Raw genomic sequence first — 9,056 nt, 5'->3', positions numbered from 1 at the left:
CAGCAGCAGCGTATCACCATCAGGAGAAGCACCTGCAATGCTCCATCTATACAGCCACAACTAGAGCATGGCATGGTTACAGCAAGAGCCCTGGTTAAGAGCCACGTGCCACGGTGAGAACATCCCCAGGGAACCCAGCACGGCGTCGGTGGAGCCCACGCGCCCAGGGCACCACGTTCCAGCCACCCTCCTCGGGCTGATGGGAACAGCTTTTACACCTTCCCACTAGAGTGGAAATGTCTCTGTCTCCAGTATAAACCATCAATATTTTAAGCCTGCAAGGTGGTTGCAGGGGCAATGGGAGAAAAGAAGAATTACTCTCCAAGGTCATTCAAGCAGACTCAGTAAATGAGGCCTCCCTGAAGATTCATAAACCTGAAATATACATGTCCTGCGTAGTAAAACTTCAGAAAATGAGAGATCAAATATTATGAAAGCTCTGAGTGAGAGCTCTAACAGGCAGGAAATCCAGTGTTAAGTCAAACATTGGATCAAATTCAAAAGGAGCAGAATGGAGGAGAAAAAAGACACAGATAAGGATTGTCTCCAGCCGTGAGCATGTTTACCTTATTAATTTCTGATACTCCTATCCTCTGATCAAGGTGCCTGGGATTGGGCAAAAATTAAACAAAAGCCAGGCACAGTTCCAGAAAGCCAGCCTGGGAGCACTGTGTATCCCAGACAGCCCATCAGCAAATCCATTTCCCACAGGAGAGGTCACAGTACAATTACCTACGGGACCAAAAGGGGACGTGGCCAAGGTGACACAACAGGCTGGTGGCCCAGAGCCCAGGGCCTCAAACCCAGATCTGGGGCTCTTTTCTCATGTGCAATCTGCTTAGAAGTCTAGACACACCTGGGCAGGACCTTGTTCCAGAGAAGTCACATAGAGACCCTGATTTATTTGTTCTCATGTTTCCTGTATTTTACACAGTGTATACACTATTTCTGTCCCAGATTTCTTCTAGGTCCAGAACTGTATTTACCCAGAGATCAGGGGCTGGAGAATAGACCAATTCAGTGTATTAATACCAATCATTTCAGGAGCTCCTCACAATCCACCAGTGCCATCAGCTGCATCAGCCCTTTCCAGCCATCTGTGACCCAGCTCCACTCCACACAGCACCAGGCAGGAAGCTCCTCTCAGCCCAGCTCCCCTCAGCTTCTTCCCCACCTTCTCCAGCAAGTGCACCAAGCCTGCCCTCACACAGAACAAGTCTTCTCCAGACCTCCTTCCCTCTTCAGAAGGGCAGCACTGCTGTTGCTCTGTTATGCTAATAAGTAAGACAGGCAACAAAAAAGATCATCTGTAGAATCACAGAAAGGCATTTTTATGAGGGAGCCAGGATTCAGTAATGATGATGTTGGAATGATCGTTTGTGCAGAGTGGTCTCTCTGGTGACTTCTACAGTGACTACAGAAGTATAATATATAGGATTATGGCAAGGAAATCTCTCATAATGAAGCAGATCTTTAACTTGGTTTGACATTGTCATTTTGCACCATGCTATTTAATGCGAGACCTGTGAAGTAATAAATACTTATTTTGCCAGAATATCCAAGCCCTGTGAGAGGTCCCAGCTACCAGCTAAAGCAACAAATCACATTAGAGTCTCAGTTTCACCCTGAATACCACATTGTCCTCGTTGCCTCTTCAGAGAGGAGTTACCTGCTTAAACCTTCCAGGCAGCTTCAAGGTTGCATTCACTGATAATGAGCTTTATTGTAATCCAGCAGCAGAGATGAGAAAGCCCCTTCAGCACCACTCAGTCAGTGAAGCTCTGGAAGGAGTAAGACGTGTTCTCCCCCTCTGCTCACCCCAACACTTTCTTTGCCAAGCCAACACTAATGGCTTCAGCTCTTCCTATCAAGAGAGATATTCCAAAGAGGTGCTTGCAATATCATGTATTTTTACTTAGCAAGCAACTGAATAATTGGAGCAGAAGAGCATAAAACAAGCCTGTTCCTATCCTTTCTGGTGAATTATTTAAAAAAATCCATTTTGAAGGGGTGGTGTAACAAAACAGTTTGTTGTTGAGAGTGAATTCCTAGCAGTCGATCCAAGTAAATAAATTATTGTTTCTGAGGATCAAGTGGCACATTCCCCTCAGCAAAGTGAGGGCTCCTGTGTCTGTCTCTACCTGCCAGCACAGCCCATGACTCACCAGCAACTACTTCAGGGATTCCCTTAGTGCGAGCTCTCAGAAAAGGCAAACTGCCACTGTGCTCCCATCCTCAGCCAGGAAGACCTCTCCAGTGAGGTTAATCACTGGCAGTGATGCTGCTGCCTCCTTAGACAAGGGACCCCACCTCACCAGCTGATGCACCCCAGCTTCTGCCAACACCCTGGAGAGCACTGAATGTGTGAGGGAACCATCTGTCCTTCAGGAACCCCAACACCTGGGCCTCCACTGGGCACCTCCTGTTGTTGCTTTACTTCCACCCTCTGCACATCTCTTCTGATAAATGAGGGCATTTGTCCTCAGGACTCTCCAACCTACAGTCTCCACATGCAACACCTGAAGACAGATCCAAGTTTTTCTGCTGCATCATTCTTGCCAAAGTATTAACTTCATCAAGAGGAAAAAAGGTCTGGATATTATTTTTGCACCATGTACTTGAAGACATGAGCAGATCTTGAATAAAAAAGGTCTTGATGGACTTTGGAAAACACCCACAATTGGTTCTTGCTAGTATCATTTTATCATGCAAACTACAGCACTGCAAACGGATCTCAGCCCTAGGAAATATAATGTTGGCAGAAGTCGTTTTACTTGTTGGATCAGCTGCTTCTAAGAAAACATTGCAAAATTATCATAAAAAAATCTCTAGAATGTGATCAGTTCCAGGTACAATCTAGACAGCCCATCAGGAGAGACCCATGGCTACAGGCAGTAAATCAGTGGCACAGCACACCATGTTCCCAAAGAACTTCCACCTTCCACAGACCAAGCTAGAAAAGAGGAAGGGAATTAGCCAAGGTGGCACAAAGGGATTTTAGCAAGTTGTGTAGGAGTAAATCAATAAATTTCAGAAGTCATTTAATGGACAGAACACACAGTACAACTATGCAACAGTCCTGTCAAAAGCATCTGATGTTTATAAAATGCTTTGCTCAGTCAAAAGTTAGGAGGAGGAAGAAGGATTTGTTAATTCAGGCTGTTTCATGCTGTCTGCTTAATATCAATGGGTTTAGCTTGTGTCTGTTCTAGAGCTGGACAGAGAGAGTAACAGAGATTTAATTGGCATGAATCCCACAGAGGCCTCTGCCAGGAACAGCTGCTATCTGTCTGGGGCAACAGCCATTCCCCTGCCAGAGTCCTACACCAGCAGGACAGGAAGAGACTCAAAAAACCTGGGGTGAACTTCTTACCTTAAAGACTGTCTCAGGACTTGAGGTTAAAAAAAAAAAACAAACATGATGGAAAAGGATGTCCTATAGCTGGATTTTGACTCAAAAAACCTGGGGTGAACTTCTTACCTTAAAGACTGTCTCAGGACTTGAGGTTAAAAAAAACCCAAACAACATGATGGAAAAGGATCTCCTCCTATATCTGGATTTTCTTTTTTGAAGGCAAAAATGGCATTTCCATTTTTTCCCAAAAATGGTATTTCATGGACAACTGTAGGTGAAAGTATTACAGAGAAGGCATTTGTTATAAATAAAGTAAATCCTGTTAATGTTTGGGGAGGAGGGTGTCAATATAAAAGAACAACTGGGAAAAAAACCCCGTTGTTACAATTGCTCATAAGATATACAAAGTTTGAGCAATTTCCTCTACCTGCTGGTACATATCAACCTTCATTATGACAACTCTATCAAAGTGCAGTTGAGTCACTCAATATTTGCTGTGTCACAGTTAAATTATCAACAAGTACAACCAGGAATGGATTTTTACAGCCACAAGATTAAATTACACACCCTCACGTCATTCCTGTAGAGGACACTCATGAAAGGAAATTATCTGGTAACAAATAATAGCAGGTGCATTAAACCAAAATCCAAGGCAGGGATGGCAGCAGCATTTTGTCTGTTCAGTGGACAAATATTACCAAAATACAAAATGGAAAGCACAGTGGGCAGGAGAGGGAGGTGATCCCACTATCAAGGAAGAGCAGGCAGCACACTCAATCCAAACACAACCGCTGTCAAGAAACATTCCTGAGCTCAGTACTCCTTGAACCTTTGTTATCTCACCCACCAGCATCTTATCTGGGGACTCACAGCACCTCAGCTCTGCAGCATTTACATACGGCGTTCGAAGTAATTCGGCTGAAATAAACTGCTGATCAGCTCCAGGCTGCCCCTTCCCTCCCTGCCCAGCCAGCTCTGCAGCCTGTCCTCTCTCCCTCCCCACACACACGTGTCAGAGCTGGACCTCACCTGAGGGTGAGCTCTTGTCTCGGGTCACAGCATAAGCAGTGGGAGCCCACGGGAAGCACAGATGAGATCCAGCAATGAAGGAAGCATCAGCTTCACCCCTAAGCACATCACCTCACCACCCAGTGGTGTCAGCTGCTGAGAACACAGGGGACAGTCACGAGCACTTACTATCCCTGTAACCTGGTCAGAGGATGTCCTTGGTGATGCCATCAAGAGAAGGCAGTAATGAGCATCTTCCCATGAATTAACTCAGCGTAAAAAGGACAAGGAGCTTTATAACACCTCCACTGGGTATCGGCCAAATGCACTTAGCTGGAGGACATGAATTAGAGCAGGGCAGGAGATGTTTAAGTCTCACTCAAGTCAACGATGTACAGCCCAGCTGATGCCAGGCAGTCCATGTGAAACCAAGTCCTGCATGCACAACCCTTTGTCAGAACATAGATGCAGAGATTAAAAAAGAAATTATTTTAAAACCTCAGGAGAGGCCTCGCTACCTTCTCCCAGGCATCCCAGGGTGGCCAACACCACCACAATGTGCTTACAGAGCTTTCAGACTAACACCCAATTCTCCAGGCGGTATCATGCAGTTACTCTTTAATAGCATTTTTTTATGGCATGGAAGTAAGAACTTAATATTGCAATTACTTCATTTAATACCATGTAATGGCTGAACAAGCTTGTCAGCTACCTGGAATATAGAAAAGGCAAAGTATAGTATAATTGCATTAAAGTGGAAAACATGAGTAACTAAGCATATTAAAAAGGATCAGAAATAAAAGGCAACATAGTGTGAATTATAGAGAAAATAAATAGTTTATAACATGCAGCTGAAGATCTGGCATCTTTTGGCAGCATCTTGAAAGCCAGTTCAGCACGAGGGACTGTGCTCCTCCAGGTCACCTTCGCTTGCCACAGCCAGGACAATAAAGGGGGAAAAAGGAGGGGGGGAGTTGAAAGCAAACACATCACAGGGCACGCAAAGGGGATAAATTTGGCTCAGGCAGAGTTGGAAGGTCAGGCACAAGGCTCCTCAGGAGAGGGGATGTCCCTGCAGCACAGGCAGAGGAGCTGCACTGCGGCACCAACGGCCGCCCCATGCACCCCCGGCGCTCTGCATTCTGATGGGCTGGCAGCCCGAGGTCTTTAATCACAGAACCACTGTGGTTGGAAAGGAGCTCCAGGATCATCGAGCCCAACCTTCATCCCAACATTTCCCTAACTACTAGACCATGGCCTTAAGTGCTACATCTACTCGTTTTCCAAACTCCTCCAGGGATGACTCCACCACCACTGCCCTGGGCAGCCCGTTCCAGTGCCTCACCACTTCACCACCAGCACCCCTGGTCAAACAGCCCTTCTGCCAAGGGCAACTTGGCCAGACTCCTCTTCCCATTTTATGGCAGGAAAAAGAGGACAAAAAAAAAAAAAACCCAAACCACTTAAAAAAAGCTATCCCTTGAAAAAACACTGCTGAAGGCAGGTGTGCCAGTACATCATTTCATGGGTCCCTGAGGTAAGCACTCCTTATCCCAGCTTGCAAAGACAAGAAACAAGCCTCCCAGACTCCAGAATTAAGGCACAATGACGATGGTTGACAATCCCAAAGACTGGAGTGAAAGTGCTTCACCTTAATGAAAGAAAATGCAAAAAATCTGCAAGAATGTCTCCTATTCACATTTGCTTTGCTAACTTCTCTGCACAAGGAGAAGCAGCAATATTTTCCAGCCAAGAAAGAGCTTACACACCAGAATTTTGCTAAAAGGACCCATGTGCACATGTCAGCTAAAAAGGCAGCTATCCTGATTAAAATTAAGTCTTTGACCTTAGCTTTATGCAACCGAGAATACCTGTGTCTCTAACGAATGCAAAACATTCATCAAAACACCATCAGGTTATGAAAGGTAATAGATTACTCCTACTTACCTTGTGACTTTCAAGATAACATTACCACACGGGATCTTTTGCTGCAACCACAAATCAGACTAAGACTCCAAGAGATGAAGTTTTTAAAAGGTATCTCTGGATTTGCACTGTATAATTATGAGAACCAAAGAAAGAGTGCTGAACCTTTTACTTTCTCCTGCTCTTACATAAATACAAGTGGTTCAGATGTTACACAACTTCTGGTCTCCTCCTCGTACTCCTCACAAATCCTCTACACCTTCACTCATGTCTGATCTTTTCAGCTCAACTCTCAAATGCCAGCATTCATTTACCTTATAATTAACATCATTATGAGCGGTGACATTTTTCTCATCCTCTTGCTTTTTTTTGTGTCTTGATAGTTTCTGTCAAGGGCCTATTTTCACTTTCAGTTTTTTTAAAGAAATAGTAAAAAAAAAAAAAAATTATTTCAAATTAACAGCTAATGTAGATTGCAAAGATTACTGCTGATGAGGCAATAAGCTCGGGCACTGCTGGAAGCACTCTGGCAATAGGTTTACCTTTACATTAATTGCAATTCATGTAGAGTCCTCTACTTAATTTTCCTGTGTTGCCTTTTACCTTATTCCTTCCAGCATGAAATTTTCACCTACCATGGCAAATTGAAACCAATTTCATACCCTAATCAACGCTCATTAAGTAATAGGCAGAGATGTAAGGTCTCAGATGAGCGAGCCACTTCAGCGGCCAAAGTCTGCGAGGTCTTTTTGGTTCCTTTTTTTAATCTTTTTAATGAAACATCAAATACTAGGAAAACAGCATTACATGTTATATACTGTTTATAGCCTCTACTGCTCACTGGAAATCCAAATAGGTCCACAACCAAAATTTTCTTCTACCAGGACTAATGGCAACATCTTTTCTTCATAATTAGGCATCTGCAGTCTCGGGACACATTTCCAACTGCTGCACTAACTGGATAATAACACCAAGCTGGTAGCTCAGAACAGCCAGAGACCTTGTTCAGGTTCAGTTAGGAAAATGGGCAAAAAAGCCACTTTAATGAACAATTTCAGGATGCCTTTATGTATATGCATATTATAAAAGAAATGGCATCACTCCAACCATTTTGCAGCCTCCTGACTGATCTAAAAATCCTCATTTTTCATAAGGAGACATATCAAACACTCAGCACCAGTGTGCAGGGGTTCAACCCCACACCTCCCATGAACTCTTTGAGAAGCCTAGGCACAAACACCTAAGGACAGCAACACTTATTTACCTTGGAGAGAAATGTTTGTGAGAATTAGGCAGTCGCTTCCACCAGACTACCCGAGTAGCTGAGCCAAAGGCAGGGGCAGCTTGGAGCAAAGTGCATTTAAAGGGGTTTTAAGCCCAGGAATCCTATTTTATGTGCCAGCCATACTCATGTGCTGAATGCACATACTAAAAAAGACTGAGGTAGTTAGGACTGAATTATTCCTTTCTGATGTGCAGAGTGAGCTAACAGAACACCTACACGTACCTCCAAGCATGACAACTGGACTTTGAAGGAATACAATGCTATTTTGAAGGCTTAAAAAATCCCACCCACATTGCAAGATATGCTTTAAGCTAGCAGTAATGGCATTCCCAACTCCAGTGGTATCCAAAGAATTCCTGCAAGATAGGTGCTGCCCTACCTCCATCCCAGCTGCTTTCCAGCCAAACCCCATCATGAAACAGCAAAACCACCAGACCAGTGTCTCACCTAGAGATGATGAACAAGAGCAAAGCAGTAAGAAAGCTCTGACAGCTTTTTTGGTTTTTTAATCCTTCACCTAGGATTAAATTAGCTTTTGTTCTAAAAATGTTCTAAGTCTTGTGGGTTTTTCTATGTGTGTCCAAACAGCCTCTGCCCCAAATCCTTATTTATAGCAGACATCAGGTTTGGTCTTTAATTAGACTTAGCCAATAATGCAAACTTTTCAGCTGAAGTCAGAATGGAGGATGAGCCTTCAACGTGGGATTTCTAAAGAAACCAGGTTTGTGTGGAAAGTAAACAGCCCCTGGCTCCACCAGTGAACCCCAGCCATGTTTCCTAGAGGCTGGGGGGCTCCAAGTCATTAAGCTCCTGTAAGGTTCTGAAAGACACACTGTGTAGCAGAGGATGGATGCTCAATATTCCCCTGAGGAAAAGTTTCACCATTAGACACCAGGGAGAGGATCTTCAGCCACAGTCACACTAGAAGCTTTGCACAAATATCATCCTAGATTAAAGCTCAGCTGAAGCTGGGCTCTGCTGCCCACACATGATTTGTTCTTTAACAATTACTGCTCCAGCTGAAAAACCTCTAGTATAGAGGAAATCACAGTAATAAAGTAGCTTTATTATAGTGTATTTGCCCGCAAAGGTCCCAGGGAAACAGCAGCACATTAAACCCTCCCACACACCTCTGCTGGAGAGGAGAGGGACGAGACAGATGGTTGTGTCCCCACACCAGCACTGACCCGTGTTCTCTGCAGCACTCCAATCCTGGATTCATCTGAACAGTCTTGGCCTGTTTTGATGAATTATGTAGGTAACCCAGGGACACGAGCAAACATTCTACTGAGTTCAGATTAATGGCCTCAATTCAGAGTGAATTTTCTAAATGACCCAAACCAAGTGGGACACACGCTGCCTCATGTGCATTCTAACACAATGCATTCCTTAAGGCAATTTTACTGAATATCCTCAATTCCACATTTAAATGAAATTCCTAGGGAAGATCTGGAAAGAACACCGATAAATGAGGCTAAATAA

The sequence above is a fragment of the Merops nubicus genome, unplaced genomic scaffold, assembly GCF_000691845.1.
Source record: "Merops nubicus isolate BGI_N331 unplaced genomic scaffold, ASM69184v1 scaffold2820, whole genome shotgun sequence".
In the NCBI taxonomy this organism is placed as follows: Eukaryota; Metazoa; Chordata; class Aves; order Coraciiformes; family Meropidae; genus Merops; species Merops nubicus.
Note: the sequence above shows the minus strand (reverse complement) of the source record.